At 38.4% G+C, this 23,207-nt stretch overlaps 1 protein-coding gene across 8 annotated transcripts in view; it reads right to left on the reverse strand.

Moving 5' to 3' along the window:
- Nucleotides 1–23,207, reverse strand: part of Pparg (peroxisome proliferator activated receptor gamma) — a 131,608-nt gene that overhangs the window by 99,804 nt on the left and 8,597 nt on the right. For 6 of the 8 annotated variants that reach the window (XM_075983111.1, XM_075983107.1, XM_075983109.1 and 3 more), the window contains exon 2: nucleotides 6,868–6,940. The exons of the other annotated variants lie outside the window; for them this stretch is intronic. The gene's annotated coding sequence lies outside the window, so the exon portion shown is untranslated. The remainder of the gene's footprint in view (nucleotides 1–6,867; nucleotides 6,941–23,207) is intronic. 8 annotated transcript variants of the gene reach the window in all.

Below are 23,207 nucleotides of genomic sequence, written 5' to 3' on the forward strand. Positions count from 1 at the left end.
AGAGGTGTGTAAGAGATTATGGATGAGGTCTCTATAATCAGTGACTCACTTCTGCTTTTATTTCTTTTGGGGAAAAGAGGAAAAGTCATGATAATGCTAATACTCTAAGAACAGTCCTGTAACAGTTTCTGAGTTCTTTATTAATCTGTTCTTACTTGATTCTAGAAATAAACACACTCTCCTACTTAACAGATAAAGAAACTGAGGTCTAAAGTCTTTGAGAACTAACCAGTTCACTGAAGAGATCACATTTGTTGACTTCCCAGGCAGTGCGTTTTTCTGGAATTATAGAGGAGGTTCTAGAAGCCAGTTAGTGAAAAGCTGAGGATGAGGCACGTCTACAGCAGCAGGAAAGGCCGTTCTCACTGCATGATTATACTACTTCCCAATAACAATCCTCATAGTCTAGTGAAATTAACAAAAACAGGCCTTGTGGTTTATTAGTCATGCTAAATTACTGAGGGTATTTACTGTAGAAAACTAACAAAACTAGGCCTTGTCAACTGCATGTAAACTCCAGTGGTTACTTCTGGACGCAGAGGCGCTTCGGCCTTACAGCACTCTCTAGAAGAAATCGAATAACACGTTGTGAACACTCAACTTCTACAGGACGATTTCAAAGCTCCATGGGAATTTAGATTTGCACAAGTTATTAGGATGTGACCTTTCCCTTAGATTTCTTATTTTAGGATCAAGTTAACATGGTATTTCCCCAGTGGGAGCTGCTGTACTTCCTTCACAGATAAGCAAAAGCAATCACAAATTACAGTGAGTAAATTCAGGGAAATATATATTTCTGCGATGCAGATGAAAATGAAATCTTAAAAGGAGACCACACTACGTGTTCTTGGATTTGAAAGGAAAAGCCACGTGGTTTGCTAACAAAAGAAAACAAAACTCGTGCCATTATGGTATTTCCCTGAAATTTATTCCTGATTGTTTCTTGTCCTGGCTAAGTCTTGTGACTTTTAAAGATTATTAAAGACGTTTACGTCACTTGATTTCCTATGTCCTGCCTACAGGGAGTATAAAAGGTTAAAAACATCAAATAATTTAAATGATTTCAGATCATAGGATCTAGAGAACAAGGAGTTTACAAGCTTAAAGAAAAAAACTAAAATAAAATGAAAGAGATCATAGCTTTGCCCCACTGAATAATAGTAGTTTTCATAAGTGTGTGTGATTTATATGCATTATTTGCAACATACAAATGATTGGCAGGAACTAAAAGGCAGGTGCTCACAGGCGTGTGCATACATACACACAGACTTAACCTCTGAAAGAGCTAACAATAAAAATGAATTTCAACCATAAACTAGTATTTTTCCTATTTATTTTAACTGCAAATGTTTCTATCTTCAATTTTCCTCTTATGCTTTCTTTACCCTAAAAATATCCTTCCAAATATTTAAAGTATAAATTTAAAAGAGTTGATTAAGGTACTAAGACCATTATCACCTTAAAATGGTTAATAATATATTTTAAATATTTATTTATTTTTATTTTATGTGTATGAGTGTATCTATGTCTGTATACTGTGTATATGTCTGGTGCCCAAGGAGGCCAGAAAGGGGACTGGATCTCCTGGAACTAGAGTTACAGACTATGTGAGGTTCCATGTGGGTGCTAGGAATTGAACTCTTAATCACTGAACCATGTCTCCAGCCCCCTATAATCATTTTTTTAATTGATGAAAAAGTATTTTTGAGAAATGATCTCCCCATATAGCTCAAGTTGTCCTTGAATTTGAGATCTCCTTGTCTCAGTCTCCTGAATGCTGGGATTACAGGCCTGTGCTATCATGCTTCGTTAAATATATATAATTTCAAAGTTGGGTTGTATTCTATTTTATCAGATCTACATTCTCAGAAGTTGTTATTCCTTCCTCTTAGTCAGCAGTACATAGATTTAGTCTTCAGCACATGTTGTGTTACATTTTATTTAAATCTACATAGCCTCAGGAAATATTCTGTAGGAAATAATCCTTGTTATAAAGTCAATTGTTGGTTTTATTGGTTGATAGGGTTGGTTTGTTTGTTTGACTTGGAGGGATGGGGCTCAAGAGCTTGTGCAAAGGAGAAACCCCTCTACCACTTCAGCTATATCCCAACCCTACTGGGTTTTTGTTTTGTTTTTTAGAAAAACAACAACAAAATCACTTGTGTTACTTTATTCCTAAATAACTGGTAAACTCTGTAAGAGCTAATTCATTTAAACAAGCTGGTTATGATGAGACACAGTTCTGTAATCCTAACTTTTGGGAGGTGGAGAACAAAAAAGAAGTTATTTGAACTTGTTCATTTGTCACTAGTGTACCCTAATGAAGCAAAAACAATATAATTATCCAAGCAATTCCATTAATGATTCCTCTTAACTGAAGAAGACAAACTTGAAAATTAAACGGAGTATGTGCCAGGAACTAATTGTAATACATAATAGCATAAACAGTTATTTCATCCAAAAACCAAATCAAAACAAGCAAACAAACAAAAACCAAACAGCACAAAAAACTTGGCTTAGTAAATTAGGTAATGTCACTACAGTCACTACAATGGAAAGTCTTGTTGCCATAACAACATATCTGTAATCAGGCAGAAACTAGAGAAAATGTAAATGTTCTAGCAGCAGAGTAAGATGAGCCAAGTGGGACATACAAGAGGAAAACGTGTTCCAAAATTATGGGAGAAAGTTTTTGTGTGATTGTGATATTTTTTATTTTAAATACATTTTCATAGATTTCTAAGAATAAAAGTGTTTAGAATGAAATGATAAGAGGGACAAAGGGGGCAAATGAATATGTTAGAGGTATAGTGTATATTTGTATGAAAATCTTGTGATGAGACTCATTCTTAAGAGAGAGAGGCAGAGAGTGAGATAAATGACAGATGGATAGATAGATAGATAGATAGATAGATAGATAGATAGATAGATAGATAGACAGATGATAAATGGGGACAGTGTGGCCTAAAATCCCAGCACTTTGGAGGTGAGACAAGAAAATTGTCACAAGTGTAAAGACAGTTTGAGCTATATAGTGAATTCCAGACCAGTCTAGGGTACACGAAGTCCTGTCTCATAAAACAACAAAAGGGCTAGAGATATGGTTCAATGATTATGAGCATTTGCTGCACTTCCAGAACACCAGAGTTCATTTCCCAGCATCTACATCAAGCAACTCACAACTGTCTATAACTCCAGCTCCAGGGTATCCAACACCTTTGGCTTCCACAAGCACATGCATACCTATGAGTAATTAAATTACTAAAAATGAGTCTAAAAATACAAACAAAAAGGAAAAGAAACTACTGTAAACCTTGACTGCAGCTCTGTAGTAAAATGTGTACCTAAGAGTTTGGGAAGCACTGGGTCTAATCCCCAACACAATCAAATTAAGAAAAAGAAGAAAAAAAGTATAGCAAAACAAACCCATTAGCTAAAATTCTAACATAACTAGTAATTTATGTTAGCTTCACATATTGCTGCAAACATAGCACTTGCCTACCCTTAAGGTTTCAATGCCATGTATGATCGGTGTTTCAACCCGAAGCTCTGAATTCAGGCATAGAGGGCAGCTAGGCAGAGCTGTGTACAGAAAGCACGTCCCAATGCTGCCTCTGTCACATAGAGAAACTGATAAAGATCGCTGTGTCTTATTAGCGATTTATAGAGTTGTGATTCGCTCTACCCAGTACAGCTATAGTTGAATTCCTCTGTCATAAAATCACTGGTACCAAACAAGTTCAAATATCTTTGATCTACACACTGTCTCCCTCACCATCCGTTAACGTACTTCTTTTGGGGGCTTTTCTTCTTTGTATAGATTCATCCGCCTTAGTTGTAAATTAACCCACGGGCAACTCATTGGGTTTTTCTTTGAACTTCACAATTTATGGCACAGGGGCCATTTAAACTGCCGGGGGGCAAATTATGTTCAGAAAATCATCCCTAGGTTAAAAAACAAATGATCCCAAGGGTAAAGGCACCATAGCAAAGAAATGAAATATAACTATTGAAGACTTCTGTAATTTCTTTTTTTCCAATATAGTAACATTATATAAATTTAGCATTTTAGCTATTTTTACGTGTTTTAAGTCCCTCCAAAATGTCAGTTCAGTCGTGGTAAAGTACATTTGTCATGGCGAGTGGGCGTCATCAGAAACCTTTCAGTGTAAGATGGAAATTGTTCCCATTCCACGCTCATGCCTCACTCCTGCCCCAGCCTCAGCAGCCCTCGCTCTGTTGTCTAGGACTCTAAGCTGCATTAGGAACATCTTCTGCTAGGCTTCCTTTCACCTAAAATCTGATAACTGATGCAGTTTACTAAGTTGGGTAAACATGCAAGTGAGTTTAAAAAAAAAATTCAGGGTCAAACTCCAAATACTTAGCATTTAATTTTCATGCCAAATAACTGAATTTAGATCATTCCTTCAGATGCCAAAGTGCGTATTTGTCTCATTTTGAAGGGCTTGGTCTCTCTGCTTTCAATCACTTTATACTTTTCTAAGGTTAAATCAATTTTCAAAACAAACTCAAGGCGGTTATTGATTTCCTTTAGATATCTAAGCTCTCTTCATGTTACTTGTTCTCAGCCGCACTCCCCAACAATCTTACTAACACTCAGTCTTCACCCATCTCATTGCTCAAATATAAGATTCTAGGCAATAGAGCGGGGATCTAGAGTTTATGGATGAGATTTAGGAAACAAAAACAAACCTTGAGAGGTTCTTCTTTTAACATTTGCATCCTATCCTGTCCCCAGCTGGATTAAACCATTTGCTAAAAGTGAGTTCCCAGCGAGGCGCATATTTGTGAAGCTGGAATCTTCATATTCAGTGGTTAGGGTAGGATGTAACAGTGGACGTTCAAGCCCCTGAATTTGATCCCCAAAACGGCAATAAATTAAATAAATAATAAAATCATGACTAAAACATTTTATAACTGGGAAATGATTTAGCTTAAGGCTTACAGAAAAGATAAAAAGATGACAGATCTCAACCTTGTGGAACTTTCCCCACAGTTCACATGTTCAAACCCTAGCACAATTATCAAAAATAAGCTGACATAGTCATATTCACCCCTTTATTTGGACTTCTCCAGTTTTCTCACTACTATTAGTCCCTCTCCAGCTCCAGGATCCACCACACTCTCTTGCTATGTCTCCTTGCCTTCTTTTAAGTGTGTGTTGGTTCCCATCTTGGCCTGTCTTTTATGCCTCTGATGCTGTTGAAGCATGTTGCTCAGGTATTCTTAAGTTGTCTCTGTTCAGGGTATGTCTAATGCTGTCTAATTCAGCTGAGGTTACAGAATTTTGGGAAGAACACCAAACAGGTTCTGTGTCCCTCTCAGGACACCTCACAGGCCAGACAGCTCACTACAGATTACTATTGTTGATACTGACCTCGGCTGTTTGGTATGGTTGGTGTCTGCCAGGACTCTGCACTGTAAGTCTCTTCATTCCCGTTTGTAATTAACACGCATGGGGGAAATACTTGGAAGCTGTGCAAATATCCTGTTTCTCCTTAAGTTCTTACCCACCCACTAAAGTCAGTACTCATTGGTGGATCCAACCTGCAGCAAAGGTTGCTATGGTTCTCTGACAACAACTTTCTATTGCCCTCACTTCTAAGTTCTGTAAAGAAGAGTCATCATTCTCTCCGTCTCCATTTATCCATTTACCCAGTCAGAACTCTTGCATATATTTCACTTGGGGAGCTATAATGCAGTTCCACAGTTAGTGGTTTTATTGCTCAAATTGTCTCAGCTTGACTACTGGGCTGTCTCCAGCTACGCTGACTCTTCTGGAGCACACCCTGGCTTCTGGCACCACACGGGCCTCCAGGCTTGTTCTGGGCTGTTTTTTCCTCAGTTTTCAAACCAACCTCTTCTACAAAGAACTCCACTTTCTTTTGGGAGAAAATGGCATTTGGACATCATAGTCTGGTCTGCTACTAAGGAGGCTCTTTTTTGTTTTGTTTTATTGGTTTTTCGAGACAGGGTTTCTCTGTGTAGCTTTGGAGCCTGTCCTGGAACTAGACTCTTGTAGACCAGGCTGGCCTTGAACTCACAGAGATCAGCCTGCCTATGCCTCTCGACTGATGGGATTAAAGGCATGTGCCAACATTGCTGGGCTCTGAGGAGGCTCTTATCTTGGTCCTTTCAGGGAACAGAGCTAAGGAAAATGCACACATGCACTGACACATTTGCACACAAAATCTGCATTAATTTGTAAATTATTTATCTGACAGTTCTTTTTTCAATACATCTGCAGGTTTCAGAAAAATGGGCCATCCTGTGACTTTCCTTGTTGACTATAATCAATAGTCCTAAAACCACATAAAATTTCAGAGTAACTTACATCTCCAGGCAAAAAGGCACACTAGAGTAGGTCTCGAAGGGATGATGGATTTCCCAGAACTCTGTCCATAGGCCCTGAAGCCATATCTTATGCTAGCCAGTACCAAGGAAGAAGTACCTTCATGTAGGTACAAGCTAAAGTCAACAATTCTGTTCAAAAACACATGTTTCATATATATGAGCCTACTTCTGTCTGACCAGAGGTTAGGACTGCGTGGCCTATGAGGACCAGACAAGATATAGCTACCTAATTTTAACCATAAGTATAAGAATCTAAAATAAAGAACTTGGAGTCATTACATGGGTATAAGAATAAGAGGTTAGAGAGTTATTTTTAAAGATTTGTGTTGTACCCAACTTCTAGGACATTTTCATATCTTTGTTTTGTCTTAGACAAGTATGCTATTATAAACTACAACTAACAGGCAAATTATGTAGAAGAAAATAAGAGGCAGTGAAAAAATAGAAGTGTTTAAAATACAAATATAATATAATAAATTCTGACATACTTACCTGTAAAGGGTAGTCCTTGTTTAAAAAATGTCTTTCTTGGATATCAGTGGTTCGCAGTTAGCCTCTTTCAAATCTGAATAATTAAAAAATAAATAATATTTTCAAATTTTATTGGTACTCAAAATCCTTAGGCCACCCAGGCTGCCAAAATGCAAATATACACATTAATTTTCATTCCAGTATTTCTTTCTCTTGCACATATAAAGCTTTATATTCTCTAGAAATAACCAGCATACTGTCAAATGACTCGTTGTGCATCAAGCAAGATGAAAAAAAAAATCTCAGAACAGTTGCATAAAAGAGACAGAAGGAACTTTGATACGCTTCTCTTGCTTTACCAGTCAGATCGTCAACATGATGCAAAACTTTTTTTATTGCACCCATTTAACACATCAAATTAATAATAACAATATCACCACCCAGACTTAGGAAAAAAACTAGACCTTTAAAGGGATTAGCAACCTCAAAAGACAGGGGGCTGGAACTCTGGATATGGCTTATTGATAAAAGCCACACCATAAGCTGCTGTTCATATCCATTTCTGGGGTGGGAGGTGATGCAAGTTTGATAAAAGTTATACATTGCAAAGCTGATGTTTACTGAAATTTGATTTCATCTGGAAGCTACATAGTTGAGAAGTCTAAGGTCACAGTAGAGTGGCCAGCCTGCTTGAGTATGGGAGATGCAGCACACACCACGCTAAGCAGGCTTTTCAGAGGAAGGTCCAGGGAGCAGATTGTCTAAATAATGATTCACATCCTTGTCTCTTAAAATGCTCAGGGAGCCCAGAATAGGACATTCAGTAAAGACAAAACAGCATCCGGTGCCAAGAGCCTTATCTGGAGGGCCGGGGAGGCCCAGCTTGCAGACCCAACCTTCTGCACGCTCGACACACACAAAACTCCAATGCCTGTTTTTCCGATTTCTTGGAACTGACAGAAACTGTTCTGTTACGTGATGCATGGTGTAAAAATGTTACATCATGGAGATGAACGTTTTCTCATTCTGTTATGAACTACGGCCAGTGAGCTTTGATTGCTGGTGTTCCCCAGCATTGTGTAGTACTGCTGCTTGGAAGCGAGAGTTTTAACGGCATCTCAGTGTCGATAGTAAACTGCAGTTCTGCTCTCAGAGCCGGACAGTCTTCTACAGGAAGAGCTCATTTGTCAGCACTCTCTGCCTGTACTCTGTCTTTTGGCTGTGACTGCTGACCTCCACCATAATGATTTGCATAAACACTCTAATTTGCTAGTCAGCAAGGAAGACAGCATCCACACAGAAACTGCTTATTACGAATAGCATGTTCAACACAAGGAAAACTGTTTTATCTATAAGAAATCACTACTCTGACTTTAAAAAAAGCATATAAGATAAAAATTTCAGAAATACGAAAACAAAAGAAAAATAACAATAAACTAATGAACAAAATCACTACCTCAAAAAAATAAATGTAAAGATTCTAGGTTAAGATTAACCAATATTAGTTTCCTTGACACTTGTGCCTGGTCCTCCTTAAATACATATGCTCTCATTAAGATTAGACAAAAAGAAAGTAATATTTATTTATTATTTAAAAATGTTCACATGTATATTTTGATCATACTCCTTCCCATCCTATAATTCCTCCATAATCCTTCCCCATCCAACTTCATGTCCTTTCTCTCTCTTAAAAAATACACAAAAATGTAGAAACTGCTATCTATTCAAGCCTTGAGACCCTAAGAATTAGATCAAACAGAAAACAAGACCAGCTCCTACTACCTCTGGAGGCAGGCAGTATTCCATACCCCATTCCACTCCTTGGGTCCACTCAGACTGTTCTGTGCCACCAAGGCATAGCCTTACTGACATAAGACAAAGGCAGTCTGAGGACAGTGTATTGAGCTCCTTCACATTCAGATGATGGCCAATCTATTTAAATCTGTAAAACCGAGGCACTAAGGCTGTGAAGAAAGATATCGCAGCCTTGCACTTCCACAAAGCTCTCAATAGGCCAGACTGTTTCTGCATACCCATTCAACTGCTTCATATACAAAATCCTGAAATAGGACTTTCTGCTAGAATCATAGTAGATAAAAATGCAGGCCAAGAGCAATTTATTCAGATTAATTGACCTGAAATGAAATGAACAATGAAAATGAACCCAAGAGTTAGGGAAAAGAAAACCCGAATCACTGAGAACTTATCCAGGAATTACATCCCCAAAGGGTTGCAGGTATAACTCAATGGTGGACCAGTTGCCTAACACCCCAAAGCCTCTGGGTTTAATGTCTATCACTGCTGAAGAAACAAAACAAAACAAAACCTCTCCCAAAATGTAATTTTACAGATGTTCTTTTAAAATGCTGTAGAAAAAGATGTCATATTTAAACTTTGAGTAAAACCTTTTACATTGACCATATTAATTTTTAATTACCATAATATTGATATAAAAGTTTGACACTTCCCCCTCCCTGCAAAAGAAAACATCAAAAAAGGGCTATTGAAATGGCTGAGTGGATAGAGAAGTTTCTGGTCAATTCCTAGAATCTCCGTAGTGGAAGGAGAGAACCAATTTCCACAAGTTGTCCTCTAACCTTCACCATGTGTACAATGCCACAGATATATATATGGCACACATCTATGTGTGTATGTATATATACACACACATATATAAACATATAAACTAATGTAACAAAGGCCCACTAAAATATCAGTTCTAGCTATTGTTATTAATTTAAAATTAGAAGTAAAGCTAATTAATTTAATAATATGCTAAAAAATAAACTACTTGATCAAATTGCACTTATCTCAGAAAAGCAAAGGCAATTTAATATCAAAAATTGATAAATTCATGTTATGGCATTAACCCAGTTTTAAAACAAGCCATATGATTATCTCAAAACATACAAAAACAGTACTATATACAATTCTACCTTTGGGCTGGGCGTGTATCTCAGTGGTACAATTCTTAACCTAATATGTTCAAGGACCTGGGTCTTACACCCCAGCACCAAACAGTACTAATTCAACATTTGTTCTTAATAATATTTCTTTGAAAAACTAAGACAGTTGAATAGTAAGAATCTATCTCAAACATACAACTAATATGCTCTTATTGTGAAATATGACAGTGGCATTTCCTGGGGTGTAGTCTATAAATAACCAGTTCCTTTTCTAACAGTGAAGGTTTCACTAGAAAATAAATATGTGTGTAGTGTGTTTTGGAGAGTTATAAAAGACATTAAAATATAAGTACTCCGTAAGCTTCACAATTAAATAACAACATCATCAATAGCAACTCACTCAGCTTCATTATTCCCAACTTTATCTGAACATTGGGTTCACACTTGCCATTTTTCTGTTCCTCTGTACATTGCACTTGGGTGACGTCACACAGCTTTCTACCGAAACTAGCTACAAACTGCTTTGTTGTTAACCCATTAGACTTCTTGATTTCTATTTTCCAATGGTGTGCTAGAAAATGCTTAATTAGCCCTCCTGACATGCAGAGAATGGTCTTGTTGGAGGATTTGTGAATTTCTATGGTGTAAGACATGGGTTTCAAGCTTCTAACACAACGTTTCTGAAGCAGGATGTCCACCACACAGACATAAGTTGACATATCTCAGCAATGTAGGAGCTAGGAAATAAACTTTCTGTGTGTGTATCTACTACCTTTTTTTTTTTACCATAACCTGTCTGATTATAAGTTTATATAATTTAATACTTAAAAGAAGTCTCTAACAATTAGTTTAGTAAGAACCTTAAATTTTACAATTAATTTCTACAAGCTGATCTGAGTGGGCTCCTGAATACTGCTGCTTCATCCTGCCTTTCAGTTACTTCTTACTCTCTTGTTCCTGTTCTGAGATTTTCCTACTATTACATTCTAAAAGTTCCTTGGATTTCTTCTTACTACTCTTAAGCATGGCACAGTTTCTTATGCATTGTCTTTAAACTCCTCTCAAGAACTTTGTTTGAGCTGGACATGGTGGTCAGGTTTATAATCCTTGCATTTACAAGACTGAATCAGCATGACAATGAGTTCTAAGCTACATAGCAAGATTTTGATTCAAAAACAAAAACCAACCCAACCCAAACTAAATAAGAAAGAGTTCTAAATCTTTTTGTCACTATGGCTAAAACATCTCAAAAAACTAAGCAAACCTATCTTCTCCCTCTGAAATATCAATGAAGCACAATTAAAGAATATGAGCTGGAGGGTGGACCTCAGCCTAAACAGCATGGGTAAACTGAGGCAGGAGGTGTGGGGGAGACAGCTAAAAGATAACACAACTGGTCACTTAATGGAAATATTGTTCATTCTTCAAAACATTCAAGACATTTCCAAGTTTTGTACCTGGGTCTTTGAAAAGTCCAGTGCATAGGATTCATTCAGTTCATACCCACAAGTAGTCCTCTCTGTCTTCCCCTTCAATTCTTTTCACATTCTCTGTAGTCTCCATCAAGGCCCTGCTACCTAACCATTTCCTCCATTGCCAGCTTAGCAAACTCAAGACCTCTCCTTTTCTTCTTTTTTGAGCCTTGATTTAGCACATCAACTTACAGTTTTGCCAGCTCCTCATGGCCAGTGCCTTTTTACTAATACCTTATCACAAAAGTCTAGGAACTGACATGGGAAGATAGAGTGTGTGTGTGCACACGTGCATGTATGCACACACCTGTGTGATATTAGAGATTGAATTTAGGAGTTCATACATGATAGGCAAACTGAGCTGTATCTTTTCTTAAAGGTAGGGGGAGTGATCTTGTTCTGTCATACAGTGTAACTCACAGTGTGTTGGGGGAAGGTAGGAAGCATGCAAACATATTCAAATTAGTAATTTTAATTCCAAGATAAATGTAGTCATTCCTCCATGTCTGAGGATTTTGTATCCTAAGATTTATTGAACTACATGTTGAGGATATTTTTAAAAAATACATTGCTAGCAAGTTGGGTCAGCAGGGAAAGCACTTGATGACTTGAATTCAACCCTCGGAGCCTATGGAAAGGTAGAAGGAGAGAGCCAACTCCACAAGCCATTCTCTGGCCTCCACACTCGTGTTGTGGCCTGTGTATATCCAAACTCGCATATCATACATACCTATGATAATTATAAATATTCTAAAAATACTGTGCCTATACTGAATATGTAACAACCTTTGTATTGTTATTGTTCCCTAAACAACACAGTAGAACAATTTCTCTTGCATTTACACTGTGTTACATATAATAGGACTTCTAAAGGGAATTTAGAGCAATAGGAATATATGGATACATTATATGTAAATACTAAATTTCATATAAATTTTGGAGCCTGTTCACATGTATATAAACTCCACTGAACTTTTTACTGCCCTATCCCCTCTTACTATGAACGTATAACTCAACCAAGGCCAGTTAACCTCCCTTAGATTTTTAAGGAACCTTAGAAGATTTACTATTCAGTTGACGGTTATATCCTCAGATAAAAAGATAAAATGACTTTATTTGTATTAAAAAGCAGAGGGAAATGGTGTGGGGGAAAGAGAGAATGAAATTTTTTCCCCCTTTTTCAAGGCAGGGTTTCTCTGTGTAGCCCTGGCTGTTCTGGAACTTTCTCTGCAGACCAGGCTGGCCTTGAATGCAGAGATTTGCTTCCTCTGCTTGGAATTAAAGGCTGTACCACCACCACCACCTAGCACAGAGAGAGAGAGAGAGAGAGAGAGAGAGAGAGAGAGAGAGAGAGAGAGAGAGAGAGAGAGAATTTTAACAGTGGTTGTCCCCACTGAGTTTAAGTAATAGTGGAGGTTCTGAATATGCAAGGAAGATCTGGTGATCTTATTTGCCTTGTCATGAACAACACAAAGGCACGCTGTATTTTCAAGTCACTATCACATGCTAAACTGATTTTCAGTGAACTAGAACTAGCCTGTGTTACATCTAACTGTTATACAAGGCATGGTAGTAGGGGGGCATGTGCCTATAGATATTTCATTCTCTTGGAACTCTGTAAAATTAGGCTCTCTTTGCAGGACTTGGTGGCTTGGTTTAGACTGCTTGGGTTCAAATCCTAGCTTTCTCATTTGGCTGGTTAGTTGGTTTCTTTTTATTTTTTCACTGGCCTAACTAATGTATGAAATAAACAGCATGCACCCACCTTCTTTTGAGACAGGGTCTTCTGTAGGTCAGACTAAACTTAAACTCACTATGTAACCAAGGATGATCTTAAATTTCTGATTTTCCCAAAGGCTGAGATACAGACATGTGCCACCATCCCTAGTTTACACAGTTCTGGGGATGGAGCCCAGTCTTATGCATGCTAGACTTGTAGATGTAGATTGAGCTATATCCTATCCCACTATATAGCCTTAGTATTATATATAATATATGACTGTTGGTAGAATAAAATAAGATAGTGTACCAATGTGCTTTAAATAGAGCTTGAAACAGGTTTGCTGATCAATAAATATTAATGATAACTCTCAAAAACTAGCTTATCTTTTTGTTGCTTGAGTTAATTAAGAAACAGGCCCTCAGCAAGATGATTAAGTGATATTTTGGCTTAATATTTAAACTATGTGATAGGCTAAGCAGGAAACTGAATGGTTAAAAAATGCTCTAAGCAGGGAATCACACACTTCCATTTATAAGTAATTTACAGGCTAAGCTGCCCTAATGAGTGATTTTACACAAGAGACTTAGAGTGCGATTGAGGACTGGGAAAGAGAGTCAGACTGTGGGTAGGAGATATTAAAGCAGCAGTTATCTGCTGAGCATCTGCTATTTATTAGGGGTGCTCTAGACAAGGAGCTGCAGGACGAACATGGCAGACTCTTGTGTAACTGCACATGTGAGGAATGACACAGCCCAAAATCAGTGGTTCAAGGATCTACTGCTCTCTGTGCTGTTTGGAAAAAGAAGGTAGAAATGAAAGTTGTTAGAGACAGTGGGGAGTTGCTTCAACAAGCTACTGTGCTTTCCAAGCATTTACCAGTTGTACTGGCTGGGTTTATGTCAGCTTGACACAAACTAGAGCCATCAGAGAAAAATCATCCTCCCTAAAATCCAGCTGTAAGGCATTTTCTTAACTACTTCTTGACGGGGGAGGGCTCAGTCCACTGCACTCTATAAGAAAGCAGGCTGAGCAAGCCAGTGAGCAGCACCCCTCTCCATGGTCTCTGCATCAGCTCCTGCTTCCAGAGTCCTGCCTGTTTGAGTTCCTGTCCTGATTTCCTTTAATGATCATCAGTGCTCTGAAAGTGTAAACCGAATAAACCCTTTCCTGCCCATCCTACTTCTTGGTCATGGTGCTTCATCACAGCAATAGTAACCCTGACTTAGACACCAGTGACTCAGGGCCTATTGACCCCTATGGACAGTTTGAGAATTAGTGATTTGATACTTTAAAACCCATTTGGGAAACAATCCATGGAAACCACATTCTGTCAGAAAGACCAACAACAATTTCAGAATAGAGGCGTCCCCATTTTTGATCTTTTGATTATTAAAAGTACCATTAGTTTCACATTGTAGTCAAAGTCTTGACCAAAGGAAGAGATAGTAATAGGCTTTGAGAAACAGACTCAAAGGAAGACTCTTCAAAAGAAGTAGTTGTCAAATAGATCTTTCACTTCCTTGGTCAGAGCTACCAAAAGCAATCTATAGATTCAATGCAATCCCCATCAAAATCCCATCAAAATTCTTCACAGACCTTGAGAAGACAATAATCAACTTTATATGGAAAAACAAAAAACCCAGGATAGCCAAAACAATCTTATACAATAAAGGAACTTCTGGAGGCATTACCATCCCTTACTTCAAACTCTATTAGAGAGCTACAGTATTGAAAACAAGTTGGTATTGGCATAAAAACAGAGAAGTCGACCAATGGAATCGAATAGAAGACCCGGACATTAACCCACAAACCTATGAACACCTGATTTTCGATAAAGGAGCTAAAAGTATACAATGGAGAAAAAGAGAGCATCTTCAACAAATTGTGCTGGCAAAACCGGATGTCAATCTGTAGAAGAATGAAAATAGATCCATACCTATCATCATGCACAAAACTCAAGTCCAAATGGATTAAAGACCTCAATATCAGTCCGAACACACTGAACCTGATAGAAGAGAAAGTGGGAAGTACTCTACAGCACATGGGCACAGGAGACCACTTCCTACGTATAACCCCAGCAGCACAGACACTAAGGGCATCATTGAATAAATGGGACCTCCTGAGACTGAGAAGCTTCTGTAAAGCAAAAGACACTGTCACTAAGACAAAAAGGCAACCCACTGACTGGGAGAAGATCTTCACCAACCCCACAACTGACAAAGGTCTGATTTCCAAAATATATAAAGAACTGAAGAAACTAGACCGTAAAAGGCTAATCAACCCAATTATAAAATGGGGCACTGAGCTGAACAGAGAATTCTCAACAGAAGAAGTTCAAATGGCCAAAAGACACTTAAGATCATGCTCAACTTCCTTAGCGATCAGGGAAATGCAAATCAAGACAACTTTAAGATACCTGTCAGAATGGCTAAAATAAAAAACACCAATGATAGCCTTTGCTGGAGAGGTTGTGGAGAAAGGGGTACACTCATCCATTGCTGGTGGGAATGCAAACTTGTGCAACCACTTTGGAAAGCAGTGTGGCCGTTTCTCAGGAAATTCGGGATCAACCTACCCCTGGACACAGCAATACCACTCTTGGGAATATACCCAAGAGATGCCCTATCATACAACAAAAGTATATGCTCAACTATGTTCATAGCAGCATTGTTTGTAATAGCCAGAACCTGGAAACAACCTAGATGCCCTTCAGTGGAGGAATGGATGAAGAAAGTATGGAATATATACATATTAGAGTACTACTCAGCAGTAAAAAACAATGACTTCTTGAATTTTGCATACAAATGGACGGAAATAGAAAACACTATCCTGAGTGAGGTAAGCCAGACCCAAAAAGAGGAACATGGGTTGTTCTCACTCATATTTGGTTTCTAGCCATAAATAAAGGACATTGAGCCTATAATTCGTGATCCTAGAGAAGCTAAATAAGAAGGTAAACCCAAAGAAAAACATATAGGCATCCTCCTGAATATTAACCTTCATCAGGCGATGAAAGGAGACAGAGACAGAGACCCACATTGGAGCACCGGACTGTAATCTCAAGGTCCAAATCAGGAGCAGATGGAGAGAGAGCACGAGCAAGGAACTCAGGACAGTGAGGGGTGCACCCACACACTGAGACAATGGGATGTTCTATCGGGAACTCACCAAGGCCAGCTGGCCTGGGTCTGAAAAAGCATGGGATAAATCCGGACTGGCTGAACATAGTGGACAATGAGGACTACTGAGAACTCAAGAACAATGGCACTGGGTTTTTGATCCTACTGCACATACTGGCTTTGGGGGAGCCTAGGCAGTTTGGATGCTCACCTTACTAGACCTGGATGGAGGTGGGTGGTCCTTGGACTTCCCACAGGGCAGGGAACCCTGATTGCCCTTTGAGCTGAGGAGGGAGGGGGACTTGATCGGGGGAGGGGGAGGGAAATGGGAGGCGGTGGCGGGGAGGAGGCAGATATCTTTAATAAATAATTAAAAAAAATAAAAACAAAAACAAAAGAAGTAGTTGTAAAACCCCAGGAAAGGAAATATAAGAAGCTTCAGGAAGGGAAGAGGGATGAATAACCAGAGCTACTGTAAGAAGTGAGGGGAAAGAGAGGTGGGGGATGAGGGAGGGAGATACAAAAAGGAGGAAAGGGAGAAAGGGAAGTAAGGAAAAAGGGCAGGAGGGAAGATGACAGAAAGAGAAGAGAGGCTCAGAGGTTCTGGCCATTTAGAAGTAATACCGTGTGTGCTCAGATTCAGCTATTCACTTCAGATTAACCATCAGAATTAGTTATCATTGGCATTTTAAATATTGCATAGGCATTAAGATACACCAAAACTATTTAATCTAATCTTTCACATTGGTAATGAAATCTAAATGCCACCTTAACAAAAGTGTCTTAGTTTTCCTCAAAACTTAAACTCTCCCTGCTTACTACTAAGCCTGCTTAGACACTATTTTTTCACTTGAGATGTTTGATCTATTGTCACTTCACAGAACTGAATAATGTTCAATAAATATTTGAGTGTCTACTATCTATCAGGGAATGTTCTAGGCACATAGCAAAATTGTATATACATTTTGGTGAGAAGCATAACTTGTTTAACTCACACACCATAAGGAAGTGGTCAACTTTTAACAAGGTATTTTACTAGAGATAAAATAAAATGCATTTTTCTTCTGCAGACAACTTTTTTTCACTTGATATTATAAGCACTAAAATAATCACCATGAAAAGAATGTCCCTCATCTGGGTTAAAACATTTTAGCATTTGTCAAAAATCATACTGAGGATATCACTTCTATATGAGCCTAAAAAGTTACAATGTTATAAAATGCACTAATCAGTAGTAAGTCTAGTTACTCGACATTTAGAGAAACAATTTAAAGTTTATAATGACTAAGTCAGATAGGCTGAATAATAAAGGCTATCTATTCTCATACATCAAAATAGCATCCCACTCCAGCATGGAAAAGGGAGGTGGGCACCAAGTCCCACCCCTTGTTAAGAACCTGTTGGAAACTAGTAGCTGCCGGGAGAGGAAGAGTCAGTTCCTTTCAACAGTGTTGTCCCTGCTAGGTCTATGTGCTCCAGTGTTATATATCCAGCAGCTCACAGGCAGCACAAACTGGACTTGATAGGTGAAAATAAAAAAAAAGGACACCAAATTGAGTGGGCAGCGAAGGAAAAGTAGGAGGGTGAAAGCGACCAAAAGACATCGTATGGAATTCTCAAAGAACTAATTTTTAAAAATGAAAAAGACGGCACCCCAGAGATACATTCAAGTGGGTAGTCACATCAGGTTCTATTTAAGCATGGCATTACATCACAGGAGAGAAACACAAATGACTTAAAGGTCAGTAGCTTGACTTAGATTTACGTAACTCGTTTCTGCAGGAATTTGCATTACTTGTGAAAAACATCACGTGAAAGAGGAACTTACTATAAATATTAAAGTTGGAAATAAATGAACGGCTGAGAAAGCATTGGAAAATAATAGTTTCTTTAAAAAGAATTGGAGAACTAGAGTGTGGGGGGGTGTGTTTCATTGGTATAGCATGTGTTTAGCATATAGGAGACTGGTTTCAGTTCCCAGGCACGCACGCGCACACACACAAACACACAAATACACACACACACCACCATACACAAACACAAATCCACACAAATTCAGTCATGAAACTAGCTGTAGGATACATTTAAAAATCTAAATTGCACATAAGCTTATTTACAAGAACTGATGAAAAAGCTAAAAACTTAGCATAAATGTTCCAAAGTAACTAATAATGAAGGAAGTGTGTGTGGGAAGCCATCTTAGAAGAGACTCACTTGGGCTCTAATGACAAAGCATTTTCTGCTCACGCAGCCTTTCCTACTGCTGGATAGCTATAGTCATTACAATTCTTTCCTTATACTGAGCTGAACTATGACTCTCTTTAATGTCTGGCTATCCTTTGATAAATAAAGACTGTGTGACCATAAAGAAAGGAACCAGCGCTGTCTTGCCTCTGTGTCCAACATATAATGTGATACACAAAGAGGGTACCCTAAAATCTATGGCAAGTCCCCAGAATAGTTTATTCTTCAAGAAAGTATGGATCTAATTTGAGGGTGGAGGGCATTCTCTCTGCAATGTACTGTGGATACTTTTACGAAAGGTCAAATTATATGCTTGAATTCTATGACAATATCACCTCAAAGCTGTCCTCCGCTTGCCCAGGTCAGTGTGTATCAGTGGCCTGATAGCAGACTAGGCCTTTGTCTTCATTTCCACAGGTAGTATGTCCAGGTTTTGTAACAGCTTCCTGATGACTTTCTCTGTACACAGCTGCCAGGTTAATCTTCTGACTAAATCATCCCCAACTTCTTAAGATCTGGAGTCTCCCCACTGCTAAGATAAAACCCCTACTCCTCCATCTGCATTCCAGATCATTTATCATCAGTCTGAAAGATCTACATTTCCAGCCCCATTTCTGACTGCTCATATCCCTGTATTCTCCACCTCCAGTTGGCTCGTGTGGAGTCCCCTGGGACTGTGTTTAGTCACTATTCCAGCCTTGGTTTTCTTACACTGGAGATTACTTTTTCTTTCTCTTTGACTATCTCAAGTCAGGAATATTAATTTTTGAGGAAACAAAATTATCCATTTCAGAGTGTATAACACAGCAGTTTCTAATATATTCTTATCTATTTTGTTTTTAGTTGACACATAATGATTGTATACAATGTAGGGTACAGAATGATATTTCAATATATGTTCACAATGTGCAGTGGTCAGATCAGGGACACTGGCTAGAACACTGGAAAAGCCATGCAGCCAGGAACTGCTTGCCTAGCACGCGCATGGGCCTGCGTTTGATTCTCAGTACTGCATTAAAAAGAAAAGAAAGGCAGCTCTAAGTCTCCTTGTATATAATTCCAAAGCATCCCCATCCCAAAGGAAACCTGTGTTTATGAAGCAGTGACTCCATCCTACCTTCTTTGTGAAGTGACCTGCTCTGTTTGGCTCCTTTGTTATTTCTGTCCCTGTACATTTTTTGTATTGGTTTTCTTAAGGCTACCCTCTTGAACTCTTCTGAACTCTTCTCTGCAGGGCTTTTCCTGGCTACCCGTTCCCTTCTTTGAATCTCAGTTACATTCATCTTCTGCCCTGAATTACCATGCTGCTGTGGGTTGCTAGTAAACTATTTCAGCTGCACCCCTTTAGGACTGAGGTAAATTCAAGGTTCCCAGCTATGGCATTCTGTGTCTTTCTCTGAGCCAATAACCACCTAAGATGTGTTTAATTAAGAGCACTAAAATGAAACTGAAGTTTGGATAATTAAATGAGAGAGCGTCTCAACTCTCTTTGGCTCTTTATTCTTCCTGTGGGGCTCTCTTTCGGGAAGAAAAGGGAATGTAGGATCTAGTCAGTGTTTCTTTGCCCTAGTAGCTGAACAGGTGTGAGAACAGGGGGAAAATGGCAGGTTGCCCAACGGTGGAGAAGGGGCAGGTTCCCTGCACTCAGCTTTAGCAAATAACTCCTACCTTCACTCCATATCTACAGGCCTACAAGGAAGAATTGGGGGTCCGGAGATGTCACAAGGCAATATTTTAAAGAGGCTCACTTTTTGCTTTTGCTTTTATATGTAAATCAGTTTCTCAGTCTGATACTTTGAAGTTGTTCATTAATACATATCTTCCTTGGAAAAGATTAACTATTAAATAACTGTGACGATGGTACTTTTTGTTCATATATAAAATTACTGGGTAATTAAACTACCATCTATTAAAAGCTGGGCATGGTGGCACACACCTTTAATCCGCTTCTCAGAGGGGAAAGGCAGGCAAATCTCTGAGTTTGAGCCCAGCATGGTCTACAGAATGAGTTCCAAGACATCCAGGGCCACACAGAGAAACCCTGCTAGTAAAAAAAAAAAAAATTACTGTCTATTCTAAGCCAATGGATAGGTTAAAATCTGAAGTCTGATAAGAAGTATGAAAGGGAGTCAGTCTTACACGATCCATTGTACAGTCTCAGCAACATTTGTGTGTGCATTATTACAAACTCTTCCCAGCTGGAGTACTAAACAGAATTTGTCACAGTTGCCATTGGGAGTCTCCAAACAAGAATGAAAGAAACAGTGCTCGGGCCCCTAGGCCGTTATGAAACCTGCTCCTCTGACCAGAACAACAAAGAGAGCTAATGCAGAATGCTGAAGTCCATAATTAACATTTCCCCTTATTCATGTCTCACTTTACCCGCTCATAGGATCAGAGTGAGCAGAATGAAGTTTCTTTTGACATTAATTCCACGTCCTAAAAATGTTACATAGAATGTGAATTAACATTAAAAAGAGGCTCTGGAATTTCCCTAAAGCTTTGGGGGTAATAATATTAAGAATCATGTATAAATGCTACTGAAAAAGCACATACTTGTTCTTAAAAATCATTGAAAAATACATACAAATGACTTAGGTTGCTACAGGCCGGAAGTAGGAAGGTTTATAGTGCACAAAGCAGTAAAAAGAATGACAAGAACTATGGTACACAATTTTATACTCTATTAAAACATGACAGGAACATAAACATGAAAAGAAATAATAGTCCCCATAAGTTGGCAAATGTGATATGATACACTATCTTCCACTTACATTTCATTTAGGTGAAGATTTGGCACGTTGTGATCTTTAGGCTCCTAAGCTCCAGCCTCACCACTTATGTGGCTGTGTTTTCAGAAAACAGATTTTGATCCCAATGTAAATATACATGGTTCTTAAAGTCAGTGGTCATTCAGTAAAGACACAAGAAACACACTGGCAACATTTGTCCAGTCTGAAAGTTTTTGTTATGCCTACATTGAGGTTCTCTTAATATTTCATAGCACTGTGTATGGGAAATAAATTCTATCTGTTTTCACATAAATTCTTTCAAAATGTGTTTTCCTTTTATACTGCCCTCATTCATGTTCAGAATTTATTTCTAAGTGGTCAACCAGACATTTTCCATCTTTTAAAATACTAGACATAAACGGTAATAAGGCAATTTATGAATTCATAAATGTGAAATAGTTATAATAACTAGATTAGGGAATGGTCATTCTACATAGGATAGGGGGTGCCAAGGAGGTGGCTCCGTGGTGAACGGTTTCCCTAGCATGTTCAAGACTCAGGATTTGATGCCCAATATGAGTCCATTCACAGATAAGCTTGGGTGGATTGACTCTGAGGTGTCACCACATCGAGTCTGTTTTACCATTAGATTCTAAGATCTAGAAATTAAAGTCTTATTAGCTGCAGTTCATACTGGCTGACATTGGGAACCATAACAGCAGGAACTTGGGAGCCAAAGAAAGAAAATATTTAGTATCACTGATATAAAAGTCTAAAAGATTCTTAACATTTTAAGTTGGAAAGAATATTCTGAGCCATAAGGCTGATACAAGATATAGATGTGTGTGTGTTTCCCAAATAAAATGAAAAAGTGACAAGAACAATATAGAACTAGGTCCAAGGCAAACCAGTTAATTGCTTCTTCTGGGATTTCTAGAACAATACATCAGAAAAGAAAAAAAGTCCAAGAACTATTGCTGTATTCTGTATGTATGTGTGCATAGCTGTGTAAATATATGTGATTTTTGTACGGTTCTCTGGGATTTGGGAAAACCTACTTCTTGCTATTTTCAAGACATTATCTTCAGTATTTCTACCACATTTTATATCAATGTCTCATAGATAACGGAAGTTTCTTCAGTGACTATTCATGATTACATGTTTAACATTCTGCCAGGAGTTGGGAAACCAAATAATTCTCTCACTGGTCATTCAGTTTTAGATAAAAAGAGAAAGAAAAAAAGGGACCATAATACATACATAGATTTTTAAGAAAAAACTAAAAGAGGAGTGTTTTAAAAGAAAGTAATTCTAAAAACTATTTTTTAAAACTCTATTTGACAGTATTCACTAAAGATCAAAAAGATCACAAACCACAAGAAATCTGCAAAATTGAACCATATATATGGCTGTGAACATTATGAGGCTGTTAAAAAATGGACTTTAAGATTTTTTTTCTCCTTCCCAATTAAACCATGTAAATAAAAAAGAGCACAGGTAAATCCAATATGGGGAAAAAAGCTAAGTATGGTATAAAATTTGGGTATAGCATAAACACTCATCCAGTGCCTTTACGGTTATCTAGCTAGAGGGTTCCTAGGCTCTGCCTTGATCTTTACTGACCAGGATCTGAGAGAAACTAAAAAGTTAGCCATTTTCTCTGTTGCTGAATATCTGCGTCACTTCCAAGTATGGTTTTTAGATAGGATCCTCCTATGTGGCCCAGGCTAGCTTCAAGCATGCACTCCTCCTGCTATCATCTTGCTAGTGCTGGGATTATAGGTGTGTACCACCGCAGATGGCTCATATACGGCTTCTTAAACAATGCTCTCACAAAGTTCTTGTATCTGCCTTTTCCTGTATCCTCTAGCCCTCTGGCAAAAGACGCAGAAGTAGAGGTATAGCATTACGGTGTGCGACACATTGCTCAACCGCTTTCCAAGCAGCCTGAACTAAATTACAGTGACATCAGAAATACGTAAATACAAATTTCTTCAGCTCCTAAATCATAGTGTGTTGTCCACATGACCTTGCCTGCTAGACGACCCCTCTAGCCTTGAGCCACACCCCTGGCTGCAGTTCCCAAATCATAGAATTTTAGAGTAAGAAACAAAACCGTTGCTAAAAATCTCTAGGAAAGGCTCATTATCAACCTTAATTAAACT

The sequence above is a fragment of the Microtus pennsylvanicus genome, chromosome 8 (genome assembly GCF_037038515.1).
Source record: "Microtus pennsylvanicus isolate mMicPen1 chromosome 8, mMicPen1.hap1, whole genome shotgun sequence".
Taxonomy (NCBI): Eukaryota; Metazoa; Chordata; class Mammalia; order Rodentia; family Cricetidae; genus Microtus; species Microtus pennsylvanicus.